We start from the raw sequence: 26,969 nt of genomic DNA on the forward strand, positions 1-26,969 counted from the left end.
CAGAGGACCATTGTTTTCTTGATAAGAAAGCCATATGGTCAGCGTGTTTATTTGAATTTTATGCCTTACCTTGCTTGAACAGGCTCATAGCACACTTTTTTGCTACATTGTGTGTGTGTGTGTGTGTGTGTGTGTGTGTGTGTGTGTGTTTGAGAAATTTGGCTCAGCTGCTCGGTCTCTTGAAATGTATTGTTGAGGACACAATTTCTACACACTTTCCTTTCACTGACTTGTCATTGCTTTTGAAAGGGCCTAACCTTATCTCAATGGCACACATCCGACCACTGTTAGGAGCACAGTGGCACATACCTGCATTGATGGTAACTGCTTCTTAAATTGATCTGTGCCAGGGAACACTGCTGAAAAGGAGCTTCCCTGGATTGCTCTCTCGGTAAAAGCAATGTCGGGGTGTCACATAATTATATGCCTTTTGGGTCCAGGCAATGGCAAAATTCCATGGCCTTGATGTCCTTAGAAAAAGAAAGCTTTAAACAGCATAGCCCTTTTGCAGTCTACTTCATCAATTTAATGCTGTTAAGTTTCCTAAACAAATCAAAGGAAGAAAATCTAAGTGCTTTCTCAGTGGCTGCAGCACGCGGGCAAGTGGAGCATGGACTTCCAGGTGCACTTGCTTTCAGGAGGCACCATGATGCCGGCCGCCAGGAAGCCATACTTCCTAAATGTATCGCCTTGTTTGAAAGGCACTGACTCTGTTCTGGAATCATTTTCAGTTCAATGGATCAATTATTGTGCCCTGGCTGGCCCTCTCTTTCAGGCAGTGTGCCCTTCGTGGCACTGTTCCATCTGGGCATAAATCCTTACGGTCATTTCTTGGTGTGATCAAACATATTTTGATTCTGTGGATTGTTTCTTTCTTTCTAGGTAAGGAATGTTAAATAAAAGTAATGATTGATTACGCTAGAGAAGAGGGATGCCTTCATTTGCCACCTACTAAGTTAATTTTGTTGTCCATGTTCTCCACTGCTTCATTATAAGACGTTGTTGATTCTGAACGGTGAACTCTTCTTGAGTAAACGTCAGCAGTGGGATCAAAGAGAAGGATCGTTACTGGAATCATATTTACGGGATGGAGAATTAACTATAAGAAATCTGCAATCCCTTATTGCCTCAGAATCCTATACAAGGGGTGTTGGCTGGTCAATATTGGTTTGAATGCATATTAAATATGGCTCTCCTCAAAAGCAATGGAGCTGTGTGCGTTATCAAATGTGAATGTGCCTACTGCACTGGAATGAAATATTTGAGTGTCAGACCCCATAGATATATCTCGTTTTCAAATGCAGGGCACAGATTATGATTTGTTATAAGTGTGTGTCCTTTGCAACCCTTGCCTCTCCACTCAGTACTGGCCCCTCTGCACCCCATTTTGCCTTTTGCCACTTCCAAAATTTCCTAGGGCCCCTCCCCTCCACCCCAAGTTGACTTGCTGGCCGTCCGTAAGCCAGCAGCTCTCACAGCTGAGTGATCCTGTGACAGGTGCTCCTGGGGCTCCTCCACCTCCTGGCATTGTCTCAAAACCAGCAAGAGATTCAGAAGTGGATGCCCCACCCAAAGGTCCCTGAGAAGTGTCCAAGAGCTGACTTCCTGTCCTCTCTGCATTCACCATGGGTTGGCAGCCAGAGTGGCTTCAGGGGGCACCTCCCACTTCCCGGCCCCATCCTTTGCCTCCATTTCGGTGGGAAAGTAAAGCTTTACTTCAGGAAGATGCTGAGTTCCTAGATTAAAGGTACTTCTGATTCCAGAAGTCTTTCTCTCGACATGAAGAAAGGGTTTTCAAAGCCTGGGTCTCCTATCTGTGCTGCCTTGTCTGCTGCCTTCATTTGTGACCTGCCCCCACTGGGCCACTGATATGCTTTTGCTCTGTGTCCCCACCGAAATCTCCTCTAGAATTGTTTTGATAATTCCCATATGTTGTGGGAGGGACCTGGTGGGAGGTAATTGCATCACGGGAGCAGTTTCCCCCCTACTGTTCTCGTGGTGGTAAATAAGTCTCACGAGATTATGATGGTTTTTTAAGAAGTTTTCACTTTCGCTTCTTCCTCATTCTCTTCTCTTGTCTGCGCCATGCAAGATGCGCCTTCCACCTTCCACCATGACTGTGAGGGCTCCTCATCCACAGGGAGCTGTGAGTCCAATAGGCCTCTTCCTTTTGTAAATTTCCCAGTCTTGGGTCTGTCTTTATCAGCATCATGAAAACGGACTAATACAGCTGCCAAAGTAGAATACCAGACTGGTCTATGAGCCCGTTGCATTTTCTCTGCTAAGCGTTTGAAACTCGTGCAGAGCTTCAGGATATCTATTAATGGAAGGGAACTTACTTCTTGTTTCCATTCAAGATTCAGAGACGTGCTTTTGAGTCAGTTAGAACTAAAAAGATAGGCCACCTTGGTCAGGGCAGGTAAGCCCCCTAAGGCTGGAGATGGTGCCATGGCCACTGCCCACACTGGCCAGCTGACTGCAGAGGAGCCTAGCCACATGTGCTGGATGAACACGTCAGCCTGTGTGAGCCTTCTTTTCTTTCATCTATCAATCACTTCCTAGAATGTGATATGATATTTAAGCGTGATGACCCAAGGTACGCATTGAATAAAAGCTATCTATGGCTGGGCACAGTGGCTCACGCCTATAATCCCAGCACTTTGGGAGGCTGAGGCAGGTGGGTCACTTGAGATCAGAAGTTCAAGACCAGCCTCGTCAACATGGTGAAACCGTCTCTTCTAAAAATACAAAAATTAGCCGGGAGGTCGTGACGTGCACCTGTAATCCCAGCTACTTGGGAGGCTGAGGCAGGAGAATTGCTTGAGCCTGGGAGGTGGAGGCTGCAGTGAGCAGAGATTGTACCACTGTACTCCAGCCTGGGTGACAGAGTGAGACCCTGTCTCAAAAAAAGTAAAAATAAAAAAATAAAGCTCGCTCTGGTTATCACTTCTGCTTTTATTATGATCATCACCACAGAATCATGGCAACTGTTTTCAACTTTTAAAAAAGGCATTTAACTGGATTCTAACATATATGCTGGTACTATAGTGGGAATCAAAAGGAGTTCCCTTTACTAGCAGTAATCCAATTTTTCACTTAAAAAATATATTATATTTGACATCCAGGCCAGATGCGGTGGCTCATGCCTCTTCCCAGCACTTTGGGAGGTCAAGGTGGGAGGATCAGCTGAGGTCAGGAGTTCAAGACCAGCCCGGCCAACATGGTGAAACCCTGTTTCTACTGAAAATACAAAAATTAGCCAGGTGTGGTGGCTGGTACCTGTAATCCAAGCTACTTGACAGGCTGAGGCATGAGAATTGCTTAAACCTGGGAGGCAGAGGTTGCAGTGAGCCAAGATCTCACCACTGCACGCTAGCCTGTGAGAAAGAGCGAGACTCTCTCAAAAAAAAATTGACATCCAAAAAAATGAGTCATGCCTTTTTTCCTGTTAAACTGAATTAGGAGGGATCTCTGAGTGGAGTCACTCATTCCCATGTTTTCCTTTCCTTTTTCTTTGTCTTTAACAATAGATTTGTGAAAATGACACTTGTATTTCCTATCAGTGATCCAATATGACCAAAGTTCCTTCAGCTGGAGAATGCTTGCAACTCTGTGGGTCTCTTGCATAGTATTTAATGTAATGGAATTTCAGAATTAAGAATTTATCTGTAATCCCAGCACTTTGGGAGGCCGAGGCAGGTGAATCACGAGGTCAAGAGATTGAGACCATCCTGGTCAATGTGGTGAAACCCCGTCTCTACTAAAAATACAAAAAAAAAAAAAAAAAAATCAGCTGGGCATGGTGGCGCGTGCCTGTAATCCCAGCTACTCAGGAGGCTGAGGCAGGAGAATTGCCTGAACCCAGAAGGCGGAGGTTGCGGTGAGCTGAGATCGTGCCATTGCACTCCAACCTGGGTAACAAGAGCGAAACTCTGTCTCAAAAAAAAAAAAAAAAAGAATTTATAAAAGACATATAATTAAGGTTTAAATATTTTCTCCAGCCTCTTTGAGGTCTTACATTGTTATACCTAAGGGTGTCTACTAGTAAGAAGGATTCAATGATACTTCAATGATACTGTAACTTGACTGTTTCTCGTTGGTTCATGGAAATACCCAAGGAATAAAAGAAAATGAAATTAAAGTGTGAATATTCAGCAACTGTGTGTTTCCATTTTAAATGTACTTAGGCTTCCCCTCGCTTGCTTGCTCTTCTTTAGTAAACTCTGTTTCCTCCTCTGGCACTTTTAAGAAGTAAGATTTTTTTCTCTTCTGACTCATTTGTGTTTCTTGATGTTGATTTGAACAGCTACCATGACAGAAAAAAAAAAAAAAACTGTTGGTTTTAAAATAAAGTTCAGGGTTCTGCCAGGCAGGGGGACCACTCCAAGCTCACTTCTGGATGGAGCACTGGGGTGATGTTTCCAGTAGGGCAGAAGCTACATGCCCTGGGCCAGCCTTCAGCATCCCAGAAAGAAGCGAGAAGCCTGGTTGGTGGGCAGAGCGCATAAAAAATGACAACTTTCTAGGACGTGTGATTCCTGTTTCCCTTCTTCATCCCATACTTGGGGTTTTTTTGTTTTGTTTTGTTTTGTTTTTGAGACGAAGTTTCACTCTTGTTACCCAGGCTGGAGTGCAATGGCGCGATCTCGGTTCACTGCAACCTCCGCCTCCTGGGTTCAGGCAATTCTCCTGCCTCAGCCTCCTGAGTAGCTGGGATTACAGGCACGCACCACCATGCCCAGCTGATTTTGTGTATTTTTAGTAGAGACGGGGTTTCACCATGTTGACCAGGATGGTCTCGATCTCTTGACCTCGTGATCCACCAGCCTCGGCCTCCCAAAGTGCTGGGATGACAGGCGTGAGCCACTGCGCCCGGCCCCATACTTGGGTTTTTTATTAGCACCAGTGGATTCCACAGGCTTCTGCCCTAGCTGCAGTGACAAGTTATTCTCCCAGTGACTGAATTAGAAGCTGACAGTAATTTGGAAGAATGCCTTTGGATCTGACGTGACAAACAGATGAATCCTTCATTTATTTCCATTTCCATTCCTCCCTCCCCCCGGGAAAGTTTCCGCATTCTTTCAAGAAGTGGTTCCTAAAAGAGCCTAGTAGGTAATCCTTCGTCACAGAGCAAAGCATGGGCGTTCATCAGTCACAGTTTCCCCTAAGAGGAAATAGGAACACAGGTTTCCTATATAAATTCATGTCAGTGTGTTCACAGCAGACCCAGTTCAGAGTTGGAATTCTTCTAGAAATCCTTCCTCAGCTGGCAGGGAAACATGGATCCTCCACGGCCGGGATGGTTTCCCAGCGTCCTCCCAGGAAGACAAGAGGTAACGGGGAGCTCAGAGGGGCCTTTCTCGTGGCTTTGGATTTGTCTCATGGTTGCTTCCAGTATCATTTCTAAAGTATCTACAAATCAGGCTAAAGAATATTATCAGGAAGGCATCATTAAGTGAAAATTTGGCAAGTCTCTTAGTTGCTTTTACCCAGCTCTGTGCAGGAAAACCAGGATCTATGCATCAGGAACCCATGTTCAGTCCGCCATGCTGTAGTGCCCTAGGGATGCCACGGGGGGATTGTCTGCTTGGGCCTGGTGGGTTGTCCGACAGCCAGGAACCCAAGGTGAGGTTCACCTTGTTAGAAAAACAGTCCCTGGCCGGGCACGGTGGCTCAAGCCTATAATCCCAGCACTTTGGGAGGCCGAGGCTGGTGGATCACGAGGTCAAGAGATTGAGACCATCCTGGTCAACATGGTGAAACACCGTCTCTACTAAAATATACAAAAAAAAAAAAAAAATTAGCTGGGCATGGTGGTGCATGACTGTAATCCCAGCTCCTCAGGAGGCTGAGGCAGGAGGACTGCCTGAACCCAGGAGGTGGAGGTTGTGTTGAGCCGAGATCGCGCCATTGCACTCCAGCCTGGGTAACAAGAGCGAAACTCCATCTCAAAAAAAAAAAGAAAGAAAGAAAAAAAAGAAAAACTAACAATTGCTGAGGCCATAAGCCAGCGCGATGACTTGGGAAAATCCCACCCATTGTAAACTGGACATTTTCGATCTTTGTAATCAAAACTGCCCTCTTCGTTTTTCTTAACAGTTAGATTTGTGAAGTGGCATTTTAATTAAAAGTGACACACAGAGCGAGCGTGAGGGACCTGGACTGCAGGACGATTGTCTCCAGGCTCCGGAGGCCTGTGTGTAAGGGTTTCTCACCTGTGCACTTCATGTTGCAGAAACAGGTAATATTGTCGGCTGCAGATGCATACCAACTGCCTTGGGGTGGCATCATGCATATTAGGAGAAAGAAGACAGGAAATGTATAGTCCCTTTTGGGTGTGTGAGTTACAGAGAGGTTTCTCAGACCTAGTGGTGCATCAGGATGAGGTCTAATGCCAAACACAAGGACCATGAGTGGACCAGTCCTACCCGATACAGGAACTCACCCTTAACTGCAGCTCCATCCCCTGGGATGGCCCCCTGTGAATTGAGCAACAGGAGAGCAGATTGCATGCTGCTTAAAAATGACTTTTTTTTTTGTTTTGAGACCAAGTCTCGCTCTGTCACCCAGGCTGGAGTTCAGTCACACAATGTCAACTCACTGCAACCTCTGCCTCCTGGGTTTAAGCGATTCTCCTGCCTTGGCCTCCCAAATGGCTGGAATTATAGGCACCCACCACCAGGCCCAGCTAATTTTTGTGTTTTTAGTAGAGATGCGGTTTTGCCATATTGGCCAGGCTGGTCTCGAACTCCTGACCACAGGTGATTTGCCCACCTCAGACTCCCAAAGTGCTGGGATGACAGGCATGAGCCACCTAGCCAGGCCTGTGGTGACTTTTTAAAGCTGCTTAGGATACATGGATATAAAGATGGAAACAACAGACGCGGGGAACTCCGAAAGGGAGGAGGGAGGAGGAGAGCATGTGACAAACCTGCACCTGTACTCTCAAATCTACAATCACATTTTTTTCAACTGCTTATTATAATGCAGAGTTCGGTAAAAAATTATTTAAAATGTTAAGAAAGGAAGAATCTCTGTGGAACTACTGAACAAAAGCATGTGATATAATAGATTTTCTGAGTAGCTTTTTTCCTTGTTTTGAATAGAAATGAGCATAAGCAAAAAAACAAAAACTGGATTTGTGTTGATTTTATAATGAGAGCTGACTGAGTTCTAACAACTTTAAAAAAATACGTTGCTGTTATTTAACTGATTTCCAGCAACTCTACCAAGATTCATCTGCTATCAGAAATGGTGCAGATTTCAAGTTCAGGTGCTATAATACATACATAGAGACAGCTTCTTAAAGCTATATATATATAAATATTTTAAATATATATGTTATATATTTAAACCTATCATGTTACCATGCTGTTGCTGAGAAATGAATTTGTTGAAATACCATGTTTGTGGAAATTATTATTCAGAAAAACAGGATTTGCTCTGTTTCCTGTTTTTCCAGATAACTTATGTGCCTTATGCTTAGACAAAAATTGCGTTTCTGATATGGTGCATACATATAGAGCACTTATTTACAAAGCATGCTCAAATTCATTGTCTCGCGTGGGTCCCCTAAACACCCAGAGGCAGCAGTCCAGGCATGCCTTGTCACTTCTACCTTAAAGCAGGGAAAACAGAGACCCAGGCAGGCCGGAGAAGTGAGTTGTAGGACCGTGGGAAAGGAAGCGCCAGTCCCCCGAAGTGCTCCCTCAAACCAAAACGGTGCTCCTCTCCAACAGAAAAACCAGTCGGCTCTCATTACCACCGCCAGACCTGCCAAAAGAAAAACGTTTCCATTATGAAAAATATTATTTGACAGTTATGCAAGTGACAGAGAAATTAACAAATAAGAACATATCCTGTGAGTTCTGCAAACAGCTTGCTGGTGGATAATTATATTTTGGAACCGTTTTATGATCACTTGAGTTGACCTTGGCCAGGGTTCCCGGTTATTTCTGCAGGTTATCTGCGGAACAAATCCAGCTTTCTAATCTCTCTTCACACACTTGGCAGGTTTCCTTTCAGCACAGCCAATAATTTGTTCATTCTTTCACTGAGGGTTTATCAGGTATCTCTTGCAAGTTCATAATTGTGCAAGATCTTGAAAAATGAAGTGGTTGATTCTAGTTCTAATTTCAGGAAATATTGCTTGGAGAGCCAATATTTGAGTCCTTTCTCTACTAAGTATAAATGTGGGTTTTGCCCGAGAGCCTAGCAAAATAAGTGATTAGAAAAGATTTTAGTTCTAGAAAGTTTAATGACCCCTGTAATCCCAGCACTTTGGGAGGCTGAGGTGGGTGGAGCACTTGAGGTCAAGAGTTCAAGAGCAGCCTGGCCAACATGGCAAAACCCCATCTCCACTAAAAATACAAAAATTAGCCGAGCATGCTGGTATGTGCCTGTAATCCCAGCTACTCAGGAGGCGGAGGCAGGAGATTTGCTTGAACCCAGGAGGTGGAGGTTGCAGTGAGCCAAGACTGCACCACTGCACTCCAGCCTGGGCAACAGAGCAAGACTCCATCTCAAAGAAAAAGAAAGAAAAGAAAGTTGAATGACTTAGACTTGTCGCTTCATTCACTCTGAGTCACATCTTCTCTGTCTAAAACATAAAGGGCTGGGTGAGAATTGTTTAAAGACGTCTTTGAGACCTCGAGTTCTGCGCTCTCGGGTGGTGCTGGTCCGGATTTGGAGTTAGCAACAGAAATCCCCATAAAGTACCTACCACAGGTGTCAGCCGTGACTGGGGCCAGCTGCACACATCTCCTTGTCTTGCAGGATGAGGTCTGTTCGTCGAGGGGTGAATGTTTGGTCATCTTCCTACGAGAAGGCAGCACTGGCCTGGAGGGTTTGCTCCTTCTGCCTCGCTCATTTGCTTTTGCTCTCCAAAAGAAGCAAGAATGTTTTTTTTAAAAAGCACTTTATTCATGGAAAATTTTAATTTGAAATATGGTCATTTCCTTTTTATAATGTTGCTTATATTCAGGAAGGAAAAGCTGAGAATCCGTGGGCTTTGATTTTAAGACTCAAGCAGAAATGTTAGCTAATAAAACAAAGATATTTTTCCCACTGTTCTGAGGGCCATTCTGGCAAATGGTTCCGGGGGCCGTGTGATGGTTTATGTTACCAGAAGTGATTCACTGGGAAGGCGAACCGCTTCGCCTCGTCAGAAACCATGGAAACCCCCACTAGCACTGTGCCTCCTCCTCAGGGGAGTTCTCCACGGAAGACACACTGGAAAGTGGATGTCACTGGGGTGAAGTTAGAAATCCCAAAGGTACACTGTCTGAGCAAGATGAAATTCAAAGACATCACTGTTTTCAAAACCTGTTTTTGGCTCCCTTCCCATCTGAAGCCAGCACCGACATTCTGTTATGCTGTTTCCCGTTGTGGGCGGATTGACTTAATTTTTAATGAGTGATTCACTACCCATGGCTGCATGTTTTCCGCCTGCTGAGCTGAGAATTAAGTCGTGTTTCCTTTAAAAAATTATTTTAGATACCAACCGAGTACTGCGGTTCTCAGTGCTTGAGACAAGGAGACATGGTAATATCACTTAAGAGAAGGCATCTAAGCTGACCTGGGCTCTTAAGAAATGGCAGTGACGACGTCGTCATGGCTGGAATGCTCTCTAGAAAAGTAGCCTGTCTCATTCAGCTTTCAAAAACACTTCTTCCTATGAAAACATTTTCCAAAGTTGTGCAATTTTTTGAAATGTTTTCTGAGGGTGGTACAAGTCCTGTCCGTCTGGGAAGCCACATGCAGGTTTCCTAATGGAAAGCCTGGTAATGTCCTGCGTCTCCCCACAGTGTTTGCCAGGCATCCCCTCTGTCCACTCTGATTACTCTGACTGGCCTCTGTCCATTCAGCAGGGGTCTGGCAATCTTTTCTGATCCACAATCTCTACTGAAATAGTACCAGAGGTGCTTGTGGCCACCAGAGCTATTTAGCTCCCATATTGGGCCCCACCCCTTCCCAAACTGTTCTTTCTCCCGGGGCACCCGAACACTACTCCTTCAGGATGACTCTGAAGTGCAGGCCGCCCCATCTTTACAATGAGGCCCTCCCACCTGGCCTGAGCACAGATCAGTGAGCCCACCGGGTGAGCCGTCCAAGCTCATCCCCATGCCCAGCACCGTAGGGCCCTCAGCATCAGATTTTACCCAGTAGAACCCAAGAACTTAGAGGATGGGAAACACAGCCAGCAAGGGGGCAGCAGGAGGGGTGCAAATCAGAGGGGTGAGAAAGGGAGGCTGGAGGGGCAGCTGGAGCACTCGGGAGCCGGTCGTGGGGAAGACGGCATGACCAGGAAAGGAGCAGAGGCGGACCTGCAAAGCTCAGGTTCTGAGTGTCTGTGGCTGTCAGCGGGTCACCCCCTTCTAAGGCCATCCATCTCCCTAGCTGCCCACTGGAGCCACCTCTACAAGGCTCTAGGGTTCTCACCATCCAAGTTGGGGTCTCAGAAGAAACTGAGAAGTTCTAGGACAAAATTCATAGCACACTGAAAATACAAGGGTTGGTGGCCGCGGGTCGCTTTTCTCTGGGGATGATCTGCTCTTATCCCAACTACTGGGCCTCAGTTCAGGGCTTCCTGAAGCTGAGCTTCCTTGGAGAGCAGGCACTCTGTGCAGGGCAGGTGCTGGCCAGCTCTCCTGGGCCTGGGGGCACTCAGGAAACACCCGGGTACCCTCAGGGCCAGACTACAAGGTCTGGAACCGCTCCTCGTCGCTGCTTTTGCTGTTGTGCCTGCGTCGGAAAGCCATACACCTGCTCTGAAAACCTAACTGCCAGGTCTAAAATCCAAATACAGCATCAGGAGCCCAAATACCTGGTTAGAATCCAAGTCCTCAGTCAGAAAGCTAAATACCATGCAGCAAATCCAAACACCCCTTCAGAGGCCAAATCCGTGGTCGGAAAGCCTAGTATGTGTCCAGGCGTTTGTAATGATGGTGCAGTGGGAGCCTTCGGTTTTCTCCAGAACACGTGGCCCCTTCTGAAATTCATCATTAAGATGAAATAATAATAATAATAAATTTATGTCCGTGAGGCTGTAGAGCCTTTTAAAAAATGTGTCTGCTGTACATACGACAGTGTGCCTGGGATATCTGAAAAAGTCTCAAATTGCCCCTGGTCACAGAACCTATGGTCCTGACTGAAAATGAGCAGAGGGTTGAGGAAAGAGACTCACTGAAATTGCATACCCAGGTCTGTGAAAGACGGAGAACTAGATAAGGGGTGTCCCAGCAACCTGGGGGCTGCTTTTCTAAGTTTCTTAAATCCCCAGCGAAGACTTTTCTCCGAGGATGTGGTTAAAAGGAAATGACCTACTAATCTTGAGAAATGGGAAGTCAAATCCAGAGTGTTCAGTGCAGCTGGAGAGAATATGTGTTTTCTCTAACTCCCATTTTCTACTCTATCCATAAAGTATATGATGTGTGACACAGAACTTGAAGCTATGCTTGGTTATGTGTCACACATTACATAAATTACAGAGCATGACATGTGGGGAGTCTCCATTGCTGGTCGGGGCAGGAATTGGACAGTCAGGAACCCAGAGGGGTGGGGCAGAATGTGGGCCAGGTGTGAGTTGAGGGGCCACTCCCCAATACGCGTCCCATTGCCCCACCGAACTTCCCTTACAAAACACAAGTTCAAAAACAAAATTCTCATGACAAATGAAGGTACCAGTTACCAGGAGGACAGAGAGCAGTTGATGTGGAAGTCATGCTTGACTGTCACAGACAGGGTTGGGGGCCAGGGTCTTAGCTCCTGGAGGGGCCGAGGGAGCCCATTGTCCCAGGATCCCCAGGGCTTGGCCAGAGTGCATCCGGTCTCAGGAACCGTGTGAATGAGTGGATGGACAGGTGTGGAGGATGGGGGAGAAGGGAGGAGACAGTTCTATCTCTGCCTTCTTCATAGCGCCTGGAGCAGCACTTAGCACAAACATGGCTGGCTACTTAAATCCCAGGGTCACTCATGCAAAAGGCAGGAAAAAAAGCTTTTTCCTTTCTTCGTGTTCTCTCTCTGGACCTGTCATAGTGTGTTATGTGTGGTTTTTTGTTTGCCTTCTATTTAATGTCACATTCCCTCGGGCACTAGGATACTCTTACTGCCTTCCACCCAGTGATCCATCACTGCATCCATCTAGCCCCCATCCTCCCTGTTGAGGAGTGCAGGGAGTCTCCATTGCTGGTCGGGGAAGGAAGTGGACAGTCAGGAACCCAGAGAGGTGGGGCAGAACATGGGCCAGGTGTGAGTTGAGGGGCTGCTCCCCAATACGCGTCCCATTGCCCCACCAAACTTCCCTTACAAAACACAAGTTCAAAAACAAAATTCTCATGACAGATGAAGGTACCAGTTACAGAGCATGCTTAATGTCAGAGCATTCAGCCCCAAGCGCAAGGGACTCTCTTCTGAGGGTGGACCTGAGCACGGCTCTGCTCTCATGCCCCTGAAGCCCACCCTGAGTACGAGAAGTGAGGGTCAGATCCCTGCAGCCTTCACCCCACGGTGATTGGCAAGGACTTTCTTTTCCAGGGGAGCATAGCCAGAGCTCTGCTCCTCTGATTCCATCAGGAGTTTCTGGAAAGGCCTTCCCTGCCCACCCCTATCCGACTTCCAGCCCCAAGTGACTTTCTGCACCCCATTTTACTTTATGTTGTCACTAAAGCACTTACCAGTCTTTGGAACTGTGGGATTTACCCATTCTCTCGCCCGCAAGAACACAGGCCGCATAGGATGGGGATCCTTTCCCTCTGTCCCCCCGCACAGTGCTGGCATGACAGAGGCACCCGGTGAATTTTAGGTGGATGAATGAATAGTCCTCACATGACTTTGTATTCGTTTAGGAGCAAGCTGTATATAATAAATAAATGAACTCAACCAACACCCCAAGTGTCTCAGTCAATTTTCAGTGATTTTTCTCTGTCCAACACCAGACTCGCTTCAGTGATTTCTTTCACCGATGTGGCCTGTTTGTTTTGTTTTCTCTTGTGTCCATGCAGGCTGATGTCGCAGGGGCTGTTGGTCCTCTGACTCTCTGCTGGAATGCAGGGGAGAGCTCATTGCAGCTCCGCACTGGCCCCAAAGTGGGCCAAGACTGCCCATTTCAGTTCACTGTGGGTTCTGATGGCAGTTCTCTCCCCAACTCCCCATCCTTAGGATTCCTAAGAGCTAAGGGATATGCCCGCCAATTCAAGCCACCTACTAACCTTGAACTTCTATGTCTTGAAAGGGGATATGGCTTTGAAGCAGTCACTAGGAGATGCGTTCTAAGGTGAGTCCTTCCTGGTCAATAAACCTGTGGGTGTCACCCACCAAAAACAGTGAATCTGATCTCAGCCCAGTCCCATGGTGAGGCCCATTCCATCGGGGCAGAGGGGCAGCAGCTGGCAAGAGAGGCTCAACCTCCACCACTCCTGAGAGCCAGGAGGCCCCGACATTCACACTCAGACTCCACACATCCACACATCTTTGTTCTCAGAGAGGAGAACCCAAAGTGTGTCTCCCAGTGAGTTCTGAGGATAAGGGAATTATGAAGGGCACCAAGTCCACTCGTGAGATAAACCGACCCACCTGGCTCCTCATAGTGGGAGGTGGCTCAAGTGTCAAGTGGCTTATGATACCTGGTCTTCTTGGTTTCCTTCCATCCGCTTCCCTGGAGATTGTTATGTGCTTTGCTTCTTGCTAAACTTATCCAGAAGCCAAGGCAAACTAGGAGGAGGCATGGGATCTGGATCTGCAGACCCAGAACAGCCCCGCAAGGTTACCCAGCTGGGGCTCAGCTGATGGTCCAGACCCTGGTGGTGTACTTTAGAATTGGGTAGTATCCAAGCCTTCCTGTGATTGCATTAGCAGCACCCTGCAATAGAGGGTCATAAACGCTTACATGAAAACCTGTTTTCCAATGATGCTGCAGCATTTGATTAATTCCTCCGGATGGGTGAGCAAGATGGCAAAAGCAAGCATCGCTTGCAGTTATGATGAATTTGCTGAGTGTCAGAGAAAATTGTCAGACCACAAACTAATCATTCTTTGTAGCCTCATTTAGCATTCTGTTCATGTTTTTACCAACTCTACACTAGCTCATGGGCACAGGCGCACACACACACACACACACACACACACACACACACACTATTCCAGACCACCTTGAACTAAATTGATTTGACGTCTATTTATAAAATGTGCATTAGCATGAAATGGAGGGGCTTCCTTGAGGGTTCAGCAGGCCATGTAGCCCAGCCGCTCCTGTCTCAGATGCCAGCCTTGGTCCTAAAGAGCCTAGTTTCTAAGGGAAAATTCGTGTCCTGGACGTCTTGTTGCCAGGAATCAGCAGGATTCACGTTTCATTTCAGGATGATGTTGAGTCTCCTGTGTTATTCCCACTGTGGACGTGGAGCAGTGACTGGTGTCCAATTATTTTTAAGGGAGAGAGCTTCTCTAAGAAGGACATACAATGTCGGAAGCTTCTGTTGCTTGGCAACACGTAACTTTACCGAGGTTTCACCAAAGGCAGTTTAAAGGGCTAAAGGCGCCCATTCATGCAATAGTAAGTAAGATCTCAAAACCTGCCCCGTCAAAATCACTCTCTCCACCAGAGAAATAAACACCTAAGAGAGCGTTTGGAATGTGGGTGCTTACATGTTTCACAGCAGTAAGTGGAGTGAGAAAGAAGGCAGTGGTGCTTCCATTTTTCCGGAATGGTACAGTATACGTGCCCTGTTAAAGTTGATTCGAACTACTCACTTACAGTAAAACCTCCAACCTGAGACTCCCCTTGCCAATGTATGCCCCTGCAGCTTCTTCAGTTGTTATGATGGTGGCACCTTGCTGGAACCCATGCCAGTCCCTTCCCATCCACTGGTATGCCTCCTGGCATTCAGCTTCTGCCCCAGCCTTGTTTCATGTCAGCAGCTGAGCTCATGAAAACTCTCATTTCCAATGAAGGAGGAGGCTGACAGGTGCACCAATGGCTGGATCCAGGCACACGCAGCTTGGAGCTCACAGAAACAGGGCCATCCTGTCCCAGTTGTCAGGAGTTGCTGTAAATGTTGCAACCCTCGTTTCTTTCTAAAGTGGGGGTTGTAAGAAGCATGTCTGTTCATAGCGGCAGCCTGAGTTTTGGGGCCCCCACGACATTCTTTCCTACGGGGAGAAAGTTTTCTTTTTAATTCAGAAACAACAAAGCTTCTCAGCCTCAAAGCAGGGCAATCTTGCAGGGTCATGTGAAAGGAAAGAGAGAGAGAGAAAAGGAAAGAGAGAGAGAGAAATGAAGAAGAGAAAGAGAGAAGGAAGGAAAAGAAAGAAGAAAGAGAAAGAGAGAATAAAGAGAAGAAATTAAAACACGCAAAGCAAAAAACACATAGAAAAAAAGGACACAGTGCAGTTGTCAAAACCAGGTTAACTGAACGGATTTGGCTGAACTTAGATTTCACATTTCCTCGAAGTTTGGCTTCCGTTAATCACCTGTCTCTTCCAATCACAGCCTCTGAAGTACAATCCAGTTATTTCTCCCCTTTTGATCAACACTATTCCCAGGAATCGAAGCTAGCTCTTAGAACATTTGCAGTGAGAGTGGACGACAGCTGACCACTGGCCCTGGACACCCAGGTACACTTTGAGTTTGCCCACAAGGAAAAGTTATGGAGTATCCAGATGCTCCAAAGGGGACTCCATGTCCAAGATAATCTCCAAGTCAGTCTGCTGCTGCTAGCTGTGAGGCATCAACATCCCCCCATGACCTGGACTCAGAGGACCAGCATCTTGGAGTTCAAGTTCAGTTCAGCACTTGAATAGGACATCCTTCAGGAAACCAGGGCACTGAAGACTGAAAAGCAGAATCACTAACATTCATGTATATTTTAAAGCCAGAGTTCACAGAGACCTTAGGAATTCAAATAAGTACATGTATATTTGCGGCTATGTATACTAGTTACAAATAAGAGACAAGAAAGGAGATACACAAATGGGAGAACAAGCATATCCAGAAATGAATAAGGCAAAAATTCAAATGAATGTGAACTCACGACAAAAAAGATATAGTTTCTCATTTCCAGGCATATTACTTCTACTTTTTCAAAACCATTTCTCAAGTTATTGATAATGATAATTCTGCCCCTAAATTAGTTAATGAAGGGGTATAAATTAATGTATTTTAAGATGATCTTTCTGTTTTAAAATCTCTCTGCTTCCGTCACATTTACACTGGCACACACGGACACTTCCATCTATCCCCATTCGTCAGCGCTGTGAGATGAAGCTGAGAGTTCGATTAGCTAAGTTTTATTTAGCCAGTACCATGAGAAACAAATGATTTGATTTAAGCGTCTGGTGTGACTGCAGTGGGAAGCAGCCGAACACACAGCAGCAATACTGCAACATCACCATGGCAACCGGTGGAAGTAATGGCCCCCTCTGGGAATAAAAGAGATCTCAAATCCTGTTGCAGTCAGTAGCACCGGCTGTCTGCAGTAGAGATGGTTTTCAATGATCGTTTCAGAAATTCCTCATCAACAGAAAATGAACGAGAAGGGGAGTTTTCAGAAAATAAACGGATTTGCAAACAACTACTGTGATCATGGAAGTCACTAAGGAAAGGAAAGCAGTGATCTGGGAAGCCGAGGCTGCAGCCGCAAGGGCATTCCACCCAGGCTGCTCCTCCGGGCCTGCTAAAAGCCTGCTCACTGTGTTCGCCACACGGAACACATCTCTGGAAATGCTGTCGATCTGTGCTGCCATCTTTTAAAGGCTTTCCATTTCTGTCTGGATTTTTTTCTTTATGGGAGGCAGAAATAATAGAGAGTTGAATGAAATGGAATCTATAAATGCCTAGCACAGTCCTTGGCACAGAGAAAGTGCCCTGTAAACACTACTTCAGGTCAAATTCTTGGGACAAGTGAAAGTGAGTGCCTGGGGCTGCACATAGGAACTGTAATCATCTTTTAAAGGAAAAGGCATGGCAGCAAACCATCCTCCCAACATGACTCGCTGTGTGGGTGCTTTTACATCCCTGTTCCTTCTGAAAGACTTGAGATGTGTTGGAGCTACTGGTGCACATTTGTAAGACCTGCACTCATGACCACACCACTGCAAAGGGCACTTCTTCATGAAGTCGCCATATTCCAGGGAGACTGGTCAACCCGTAGAATGTGAAATAAAGAAATTACGTGAAAAAAAATTCCCCCTTTTTTTTGGGCAGCTGCAGGAGCATCCGTTTTTTAGATAATGGAACAGCATAAAACTTGAGGGTACATTTTCCTTTTTGTTTCAGGAATTGCTGTAGAAGGGGGCAAAGAGATCTTTGATAGGAGAAGGTATCTCTTCAAAGCAGCATCTTGCTTCAAATAGCATTAAGCTGAGAGCGGGGGAAATGGGAATTTGCTGTTCAACGGGTATAAAGTTTCAGTTACAAGAGATGAACAAGTCCGAGAGCTCTGCTGTGCAGCCTCATACCCACACTCACCAAGACTGCGTTGTACACTTTTTTGTTAAAAGGGTAAATCTCGTGTTAAATGTTCTTACTACAATTTTAAAAAAAACCCTAGACTATATTTGTGGAAAGGTACTAACCATACAGGTGCTCAAGAGCTCTTTCATGTTTTCTTCATTTCATGTTGTAGCTCAGTTTCATTTTGCTTTGCAAGGATCCTTAGAAAGTATCTCATCAGCGATAACGTTTATTTTAAAACTAAATATGAACCAAGGGGGGGCAGGAATCATGATCGAGGCTGCTTATTGTCCTTGGATCCCTGTGGGCTGTGAATCCAAGTCGTCCTGGGAGCAGGGTGCTCTAGCCTTCTGTTCCCCTCTGAGCTCAGCGCACAGAAGCATTCTGCTTACCCAGCTGGGACTGCTGACTGCACCATGGAGCAAGCCAATTGCACCGCTCTCAGCAGCGAGGCTGGATTTGATGCCACCTTTCTTACCGACTGATTATGAACTTTAAAAAAATCACTCTGCTGCTGTGAATTACACATTTATTTTTAAGCATTTATTTCAACTCGAGATGAGTGGTCTCGCCTGTACATTTCTCCCTGCTGGATCTTTGCTCTGGTTTCTGATGACATAGTGTGCGTGCCGGCAGCCACAAGCCTCAGAAGGAAAATTACAAAGGGAATACCCAGTAAATAATGTTGCCTTTCACATCAGTAGCCTGCTTGGAAGTGTTCAAATTATCAGCCAAGGAGACGCCAGTGCTGTGGACATGGGTCTGAACGAGCTGATCATCTAGGGGCTCCTGAGAAAGAGGTGTTCTGTAAGTATCCATGGATGCACAGTGCAGACACAGAAACGGATTCCCAAAATGTTCCTTCCGTTGCTCGTTTAGACTGTGAGGAGAAAAATGCGTTTTCCAGGAGTCTTTAATTTAATATTAAATGTTGCTACTGATTGATAATTTAGGAACATCACAGCAGCTCTATTCCTTGTCAAGACTGTGCTTGAGCTTCTCTTCTGTCCTGGTTATAAAATGTAACATCTATTAGTTGGTGAGGTAACAGTTTGGTTCAAATGATTTTCTCTGCATTGTATGTCTTCTACTTCATTAAATTGATACTTAATGTACAAGTCATCTTTCTTTCACCTAAAACAAAAGAGCTAAATTTTCTTTAAAGAAACAGAACACCCTTAGAATTCTGGACCCGCACCCTTCAACTAACATGAAAATGTTAGCAGCATTTTGGGAAATATTTTCTATGGAAGCTGACTAACCAATGATTTGAAATGTCACAACACAAAATTGGAGGAGAGATTTTCTCTAGCTGCGTTTCTTTTCTCTCTCTCTCTCTCTCTCTCTTTTTAGAAGGATGCTGCTCATAGTTTAAGACCGTATCCTATTGAATGAACAGCCTGAGTTCTCAAAGAGACTCTATATTTGATAAATGCTCAAATTGTTTTTAAATTGCTAATGCTCCCATGTGGGTAAGCTCGGATATGTTATAGCTCACCTATGAATTGGTTTTTATACTTAAGATGAGAACAGGCTTCCTGCTGAGAACAAGTATTAGATTTTATTATACGCAGTGCTTCATTTAAATCGGTTTATCCCAGAACCTCGGCTTTTTCCCTCCAAAGTGAAGGAGGCCCTACAGGCTCTTGCACCGTGCTCCAAGGAATCATCGTTCCCAGCACCTTAAGAATTCCACCAAGCCTCACTCACCTGGGCAACTGCTCAGAAAAGCTCAGCAGTGTTCAGACACCTCAGGTCTCAGTAGGTGACCGTGCCCACTGACAGGAAGCTGCCACTCCAGGCCATGCCCTCTTCGTTCAGAGTCATGGATAATAGGAAAGTGTCTGTGCCTCCCGACCTCTGCATGTACCCTTCTGAGTAGCTACAGCTCACTTTAAACATTTTCTGTATTTTGTTCACACTGAGAGAGAGTATTCGACTATTTCATATTAGAGGAGCTGGGCTGAAACAACTCATCATGTTTTACCTATAATGTGAAGGGGCTTCCCTTACCTTCCGATCAACTTATGTTCCATCCCAGTTACTCTGTGTGCAGGAAGATCTGACTGTGTGTGTGTTTGTGTGTGTGTCTGTGTGTGTTTGTGTGTCTGTGTGTTTGTGTGTGTGTCTGTGTGTGTGTGTTTGTGTGTGTGTCTGTGTGTGTTTGTGTGTGTGTGTTTGTGTGTGTCTGTGTGTGTTTGTGTGTGTTTGTGTGTGTTTGTGTGTGTGTGTCTGTGTGTTTGTGTGTGTGTCTGTGTGTTTGTGTGTGTGTTTGTGTGTGTGTTTGTGTGTGTTTGTGTGTGTGTCTGTGTGTTTGTGTGTGTGTCTGTGTGTGTGTGTCTGTTTGTGTGTGTGTTTGTGTGTGTGTGCGTTTGTGTTTGTGTTTGTGTGTGTCTGTGTGTGTTTGTGTGTCTGGGTGTTTGTGTGTGTGTGTCTGTGTGTTTGTGTGTGTGTCTGTGTGTGTGTTTGTGTGTGTGTCTGTGTGTGTTTGTGTGTCTGTGTGTGTCTGTGTGTGTTTGTGTGTCTGTGTGTGTTTGTGTGTGTGTTTGTGTGTGTGTCTGTGTGTGTGTTTGTGTGTGTGTGTGTGTGTTTGTGTGTGTGTCTGTGTGTGTGTCTGTGTGTTTGTGTGTGTTTGTGTGTGTGTCTGTGTGTTTGTGTGTGTTTGTGTGTGTGTCTGTGTGTGTGTTTGTGTGTGTCTGTGTGTTTGTGTGTGTGTGTCTGTGTGTGTTTGTGTGTCTGTGTGTGTGTGTTTGTGTGTGTGTCTGTGTGTGTGTGTTTGTGTGTGTGTGTGTGTGTGTGTGTGTACTATGTGTGGGACATCACACAGAAACTGGGTAAGGAATGCATTTATAGAAGTGGGAAGTTCTTAGGAAGTCTTCAGCTTCGGATTGACTTTACACAGAGCACTTGGTGTCAGTGTGTTGGAGAAAGGCTGATAGTAGGTTAAGTGTGGGCATGGGCATGGCTAGAGTGCCAGAACTTTCTTTGCAGAGTATTTTATCCCAATCATGCCCTGGGGAATTCTGGACATTTTGTCAGACACCCATTTTGATGGAGATTTCAATCCTTCCACTCCTGGAATTGCTTCTTCGGGGCTGTTCAGTGCTCCTGTGTGGGTCAACAGCCCGCCTGGTCCCCAGGAGTTGTCTCCTACTTCAAAACCCCAGGCAGATCCCCATCCCAGTGCACAGGCAGGGGCTGGCAGCTGCTCAGGGTCCCTGTCCCTGGAGGAAACTCCTCATAGAGGCAAATTAAGGACTATGCCCTCCCTTTTCTGACCTAGGGATCTCCCACGGGGTTGATGACATGTTCTGGGAGATAACGCATGGGAAAGTTCTTAGTGTTAGGAACACAAGATGCTGTGAAAACCAGCCACATGTTAGCTGGGCAAACGTAAGACAGCACGCTGTCCATCTAGAATAAGGGACTCTGGAAACATCACCAGGGCTCTATGGGTTGACACGGCTGTGGACTCACCTGGCTTCTCTCTCCCATCCCTCCTCATAAACACCATGACCCCTTGGCAGCAGCAGGGGAGATGGCAGCGTTCCCTCTTGCCTGATCTTTGCAGGCTGTAGGGCTGTTCTGTGGTTGGCTCTGCTTATACTAGGTAGGGCACGGCCACTGCTTCGGGAGCACAGATCCAGGCTGTGCTGATGCAAGACTGTGAGGCCCAGTCGTGGGGAGCCCTGGGGCAGCCGCTGTCTCAGCAGTGGCCCCCTTTGATAGCCAGAGCCTACACGTCTGTGGAGGGAAGAGCTAAGCTGTCAGCATGAGCATCTGCGTGTTCAGCTAACCCTGGACTGCTCCTCCCTGTTTATTTCTGCTGTGACCTGGAGGGGGAACCAGGCCATCAGGAGGAAGTGTGTGAGGACAAAATATTTCCAGGGAGTTTGTATAACGGTGATCACTTGCAGAGGAGCTACCTAGAGGGGGGCAGGTAAGGCAGTGCTGTTCAGGAGGAAGTCAATAGTGGGGTGCACCCTCTAATTCCAGGGGCCCTACCAATCGGCACAGGTGCCAAGGAAGGAAAATGCAATAGCGCATAGGTTGGCAGGAAAAGTCAGTGATACCAGAAGGATGGATACAGGGAGGGCCAGGGCCTGCTCCTGGCTGCCGGAGCCCTGTGTGGCACGTGGTGCACACCCAGGCAGTCATGTCTGAACGGCTGAAAATGATCTGATGAATGACGCAATGTCTATTGGCTTTGCAGTGTTTGAGAGTCATATGTCTTTTTTTTTTTTTTTTTTTTTTTTTTTAGGCAGGGTCTTGCTTTGTCACTCAGGCTGGGGTGCAGTGGTACGATCACAGCTCATGACCTCCTGGGCTTGAGCCTGGGCCTAGGCAATCCTCCCACCTCAGCCTCTCAAGTAGCTAGGACCACAGGCATGCACCTCCATATTGGATGAATTATTTTTATTTTTTGTAAAGATAGTCTCATTTTGTCACCCAGGCTACTCTTAAACTCGTGGCCTCCCAAGGTGCTGGGATTACAGGCATGAGCCACTGTGCCTGGCCTGGAGTCATATGTCTTATGGATGCTAGGTTTTGTGCCTCTGCAGACGTGCATGCACAGATACACCGTTCACAGTGTTGAAGAGCAGAGTGGGCAGTGGCTCAGAACCTGGGTTCAGATCCTGGTTTGTCACTTTCTTCCTACGTGATCTTGGGAGGTGACTTGACTGCTGGAAGATAATACCTTCCTCATTGGTGATGACAGACATAGCTGAGATGCTCCTTGTAAAACACTCCGCACATGGCCTGCACGTGAGGGGCCCCGTAGAGCGAGGCTGCTGCTGTTGTGGCTATTTCCTTCTTTGTGTTCTCCTAATCACACTGGGTGGTTGTCATTTTTTTATTTTGTTGGGGGAAAAAAATGTTCAGTCAGCTGTACTTTGGGAAAAGAGACATTAACAGATGTTTCCAATACGTTAAAACTATTAGCACTGTAGATTCTAAAAGCATGCTGTGTAACTCTTGCTTTAAAACTATACTCTGTTATATTCATCCTGGTAATAGTGTTTCACAAAAAAGAAGAAGAAGAAAGCAGCATGATAATATCGATGAGCAGTTTTTAGTGTGAAATTATCCTGAATAGCTAGAAAACTCAGAGCACATTTTGAACCGTGCATTTGTGGCAGTTCACGTGCGGACATGAAGCTCTGGAGTTCCGCCAGTGTTTTAAAATTAGAACTGAAGAAATGAGCCCCAACTTAATTAGTATAAATGTTGCCATGTAACTTCTAATAATGAGTGTAATTTGCAATACATGCTCACCATGTAATTTAGCACAATGGGACCCGCAGACTGTGGGACTAGTGTTTAATCAAGAGAAATGATTAATACAGAAAGGGACGGAGTTTAGAGATTGGAAGCCTTTGCAGGGGCTCCGTGGATGCCCCTTGGGATGCTCCCATTTATTTCACCCCATTGTCAGCATCCCACCTGCTCCTACCCCAGAGCATCTGCCAGGACCACAGAGAGGAAGCTGTCTCATCTACTTAGCTGTGGGACAATTTACACATGATTGGGTGACTCAGTTTCCTTCTCTGTAAAATGGGGGTAAAAATGGCCCTAACGTCTTATTGTTGTGGGTTTGAAATGGGTGAGTGATGTAAAGCACTTACGAAAGGGCAGAGGGCGCTGGCTGCAGCAAATGTTACCTGTTAATGATGATGACGTTACGCTTATGATCATCCTGTCGTGTGTCATTCTCCCTGGGGATCTTGGATGCCCGGCTGAGGAGGGTGCCCTTTATCCAAAAGCGCAGCACGCGTTGGTCCTGGGGTGATTTGCCTTTATTGAGGTAAAATTCGCCATTACGAAGTGTGCAGTCCAGAGCACTGTGTACATTCAGTGTTGGCCAGCCATCACCTCTGCCTCGATGCAGTGCGTTTTCAGCATCCACAATGAAACCTGTTCCCAGCCATCACCTCTGCCTCGATGCAGTGCATTTTCAGCATCCACAATGAAACCTGTTCCCAGCCATCACCTCTGCCTCGATGCAGTGCATTTTCAGCATCCACAATGAAACCTGTTCCCAGCCATCACCTCTGCCTCGATGCAGTGCATTTTCAGCATCCACAATGAAACCTGTTCCCAGCCATCACCTCTGCCTCGATGCAGTGCATTTTCAGCATCCACAATGAAACCTGTTCCCAGCCATCACCTCTGCCTCGATGCAGTGCGTTTTCAGCATCCACAATGAAACCTGTTCCCAGCCATCACCTCTGCCTCGATGCAGTGCGTTTTCAGCATCCACAATGAAACCTGTTCCCAGCCATCACCTCTGCCTCGATGCAGTGCATTTTCAGCATCCACAATGAAACCTGTTCCCACTAAGCAATCCATCTCCATTTCCCCCTTCTCTCATGCTGGCAACCACCAATCAGCCTTCCATCTGTGTTGATTTACATATTCTGGGTATTTTCCGTAACCATGCGATATGGGACCTTTGGTGTCTGGTTTCTTTCACAAAGCAATATTTTTGAAGTTCACCTGTTCTGTAGCATGTATCAATATTTCATTCCCTTTTAGGCTGAATCGTATCCCATTGAGTTACTCCACTTGGTTTGCTCATTCTTTAGTGGATGAACTGAGGTTGGTTTCTGCCTTTTGGCTGTGATGAATTATGTACTATTACGAATACTCGTGTATAAGTTTTTCTTTGAACACGTTTTCAGTTCTTTTGCATATATACCTAGGAATTTAAACATCATTCTATGGTTACATTTTGAGGAAATAATTAATCTTTCCATAGTGGCTGCACCATTTTAATTCTTACCAGCAATGTCTGGGGATTCTTTTTATTTTGAGGCAGAGTTTCACTCTGTTGCCCAGGCTGGAGTGCAGTGGCGCAATCTTAGCTCACTGGAATCTTCGCCTACCAGGTTCAAGCAGTTACCCTGCCTCAGCCTCCTGTGTAGCTGGGATTACAGGTGTGCACCATCATATCCAGCTAATTTTTGTATTTTTAGTAGAGACAAAGTTTCACCCTGTTGGCCAGGATCGTCTGAATCTCCTGACTGAGTGATCCACCCAGCTCAGCCTCCCAAAGTGCTGGGATTACAGGCGTGAGCCACCGCGCCCAGCCTGGGGGTTCTAACTCTTCTACATGTGGTGTCAACACTGGTTTTCCTTTTATTTTTTCTAAAGCATAGCCATCCTAAGAGGTGTGAAGTGGTTTGACGTTATAGTTTTGGTTTGCATTTTTTTAATGAATAGTGATGGTGAGCATCTTTTCATCTGCTTTCTGGCTCTTCGTATGTCTTCTTTGGAGAACTGTCTATCTGAGTCCTTTGCCTGCTTTTTGGGGTTGTCTTTTTGTTGTTGAGTTGTAGGAGTACTTTATGTATTGTGGCTACTACGTCTTTATCAGATACCGAATTTGAAAATACGTTTTCCCATTCTGTAGGTCATCTTTTCACTCTACTGACAGTGTTTTCTGATGCACAAAAGTCCTGAGATGATTCTAGATAGCGACTGAGCATAGCAGTGAAAAACACTGCACCATAAAGGGAGAGACTCCTTCCTCTCTCCGTTCTCTTCCAACCTTGCTTATACCCAGAGAGAAAGGCTCAGAGTGGGGCTGGTGTGGCCTTAACATCCATCGAACCCTTGCTCATCTACCTTTCTAACAAAGAGACAGCAGGCTGTAGCCCAAGAGCCTCCCACGGGCCAGCCAGGAAACTCGTGGCCTGTCTTCCTCATCTTCACGGTGATACTCAGCCTCCTATTTATACTGATGACAATGAGTTTTAACATAACGTATTTGATGTTTAAAAAAATGGGTGAGTGAAATGATAAGGCTTGTGAAGGTGCTAAGACAATAGCAGAGTGTGGGAGCTGCTGCTGGGTACCTCTGGGTGTCCCTGAGCAGGTGAAAGATGGGGAGTGCCTAGGGACCCTCAGTCTGGTGATGGGGTGTGGGCAGATGGAGGACGCTGGGCAGGCCGGCTGTGAGCCGCAGCTGGGCAGCTACTCCTGACCCCTCAGTGTGCTCCTGGGGTTGCCCTGGGCACTGCTCCCCATTCCTTCTCTCTTACTCCGCTCAACTGCCAGGAGAGGTGAGGGAGGCCTTGAGCTTCAGGGCTGAAGAGAAAGAAAGGAAAGGAGTGAAGCTGGGCTGAGAGGAATGTGGCAGAGCTTGGTGAGGAATGGATGTGAGAGATGAGGGGAAAGAGGATCTAGAAGAACCTGGAAGGATCCATGGCCAACGAAGGGGAAGGTGGACAGACAGGGAACTAGAAGCAGCATTTGAGAAGCCCCTTCATGTTTTTCATAGCTCAGCCTGTTTGAGTTTCCTATGGCTGCTGTAAGAAATCACCAGAAATTAAAAAAGAAAAAAAGAAAAAAATGACCAGAAATGTGCTGGCTTTAAGCAATAGAGATGGGTGGTCCCTCAGCTCCAGAGGCTGCAAGTCTGAAGCCAAGGCCTCAGCAGGGCGGTACTCCCTTTGAAGGCTCTGGGAGAGATTCTCCCTTCTCTCCTCCAGCAGCCATTGGCTCCCGCAGTCCCTGGCATTCCCTGGCTGGTGGCTGCCTCCCTCCGGCCTCCACCTCTGTCTTCATGTAGCCTTCCTCTCTGTATATGTGTGTGTGTCATCACCTCTTCTTATAAAAACACCAGCCATTGGATTTAGTCCACCCTAATCCACGAGGACCTTATCTTAACTAATCACATCTGCAATGACCCTCTTTCCAAACAAGGTCACATTCTGAGGTTCCAGATGGTCATGAATTTGGGGGACACTGTGAAACCCCTATGGTACTGCATTGTTTGCAGGTGGCTGATGACCCATTCCCACTGAAGGTCTTGACGCATGACTGACACCATTGTGGGTATCCCAAGACCAACCTGGTGCATCCACTTTCACCTGAAGTTCTGACCTCATTTGGCATTGGCAACATCAGGGTACCTGGAGATTTCACAGAACAGTGAAGAGGCAGATTTTCTCAGAGAAGTTTTAGTCTGAGCACAGAAATTGTACACCTAATCAACTTCTGGGGGCCTCTTAGGTACTTAACGTTGACTTGAAAAACATTACTTAATGCCAGACGCGGTGGCTCATGCCTGTAATCCCAGCACTTTGGAAGGCCGAGGCAGGTGGATCGCGAGGTCAAGAGATCAAGACCAGCCTGGCCAACATGGTGAAACCCTGTCTCTACTAAAAATAAAAAAAAATAGCTGGACGTGGTGGTGCACACCTGTAGTGTCAGCTACTCGGTAGGCTGAGGCAGGAGAATCGCTTGAACCTGAGACTCGGAGATTGCAGTGAGCTGAGGTTGCACCACTGTACTCCAGCCTGGTAACAGAGTGAGACTCTGTCAAAAAAAAGAAAGAAGGAAGGAAGGAAGGAAGGAAGGAAGGAAGGAAGGAAGGAAGGAAGGAAGGAAGGAAAAGGAAGGAAGGAGGGAAGGAAGGAAGGAAGGAAGGAAGGAAGGAAGGAAGGAAGGAAGGAAAAGGAAGGAAGGAAGGAAGGAGGGAAGGAGGGAGGGAAGGAAGGAAGGAAGGAAGGGAGGG

At 46.4% G+C, this 26,969-nt stretch overlaps 1 protein-coding gene across 16 annotated transcripts in view; it reads left to right on the top strand.

The window, feature by feature from the left end:
* PTPRE (protein tyrosine phosphatase receptor type E) overlaps positions 1-26,969 on the top strand; it is a 186,966-nt gene that overhangs the window by 70,843 nt on the left and 89,154 nt on the right. For 4 of the 16 annotated variants that reach the window (XM_078346771.1, XM_078346774.1, XM_035269485.3 and 1 more), the window contains exon 1: positions 5,223-5,333. The exons of 8 other annotated variants lie outside the window; for them this stretch is intronic. The gene's annotated coding sequence lies outside the window, so the exon portion shown is untranslated. Of the gene's footprint in view, positions 1-1,497; positions 1,748-5,222; positions 5,334-16,449; positions 18,254-26,969 lie in introns of those variants that run through there. 4 more of the 16 variants (XM_078346780.1, XM_078346779.1, XM_078346778.1 and 1 more) reach the window with 2 other exon arrangements.

This window comes from Callithrix jacchus, chromosome 12, assembly GCF_049354715.1.
Source record: "Callithrix jacchus isolate 240 chromosome 12, calJac240_pri, whole genome shotgun sequence".
NCBI classification, from domain to species: domain Eukaryota; kingdom Metazoa; phylum Chordata; class Mammalia; order Primates; family Cebidae; genus Callithrix; species Callithrix jacchus.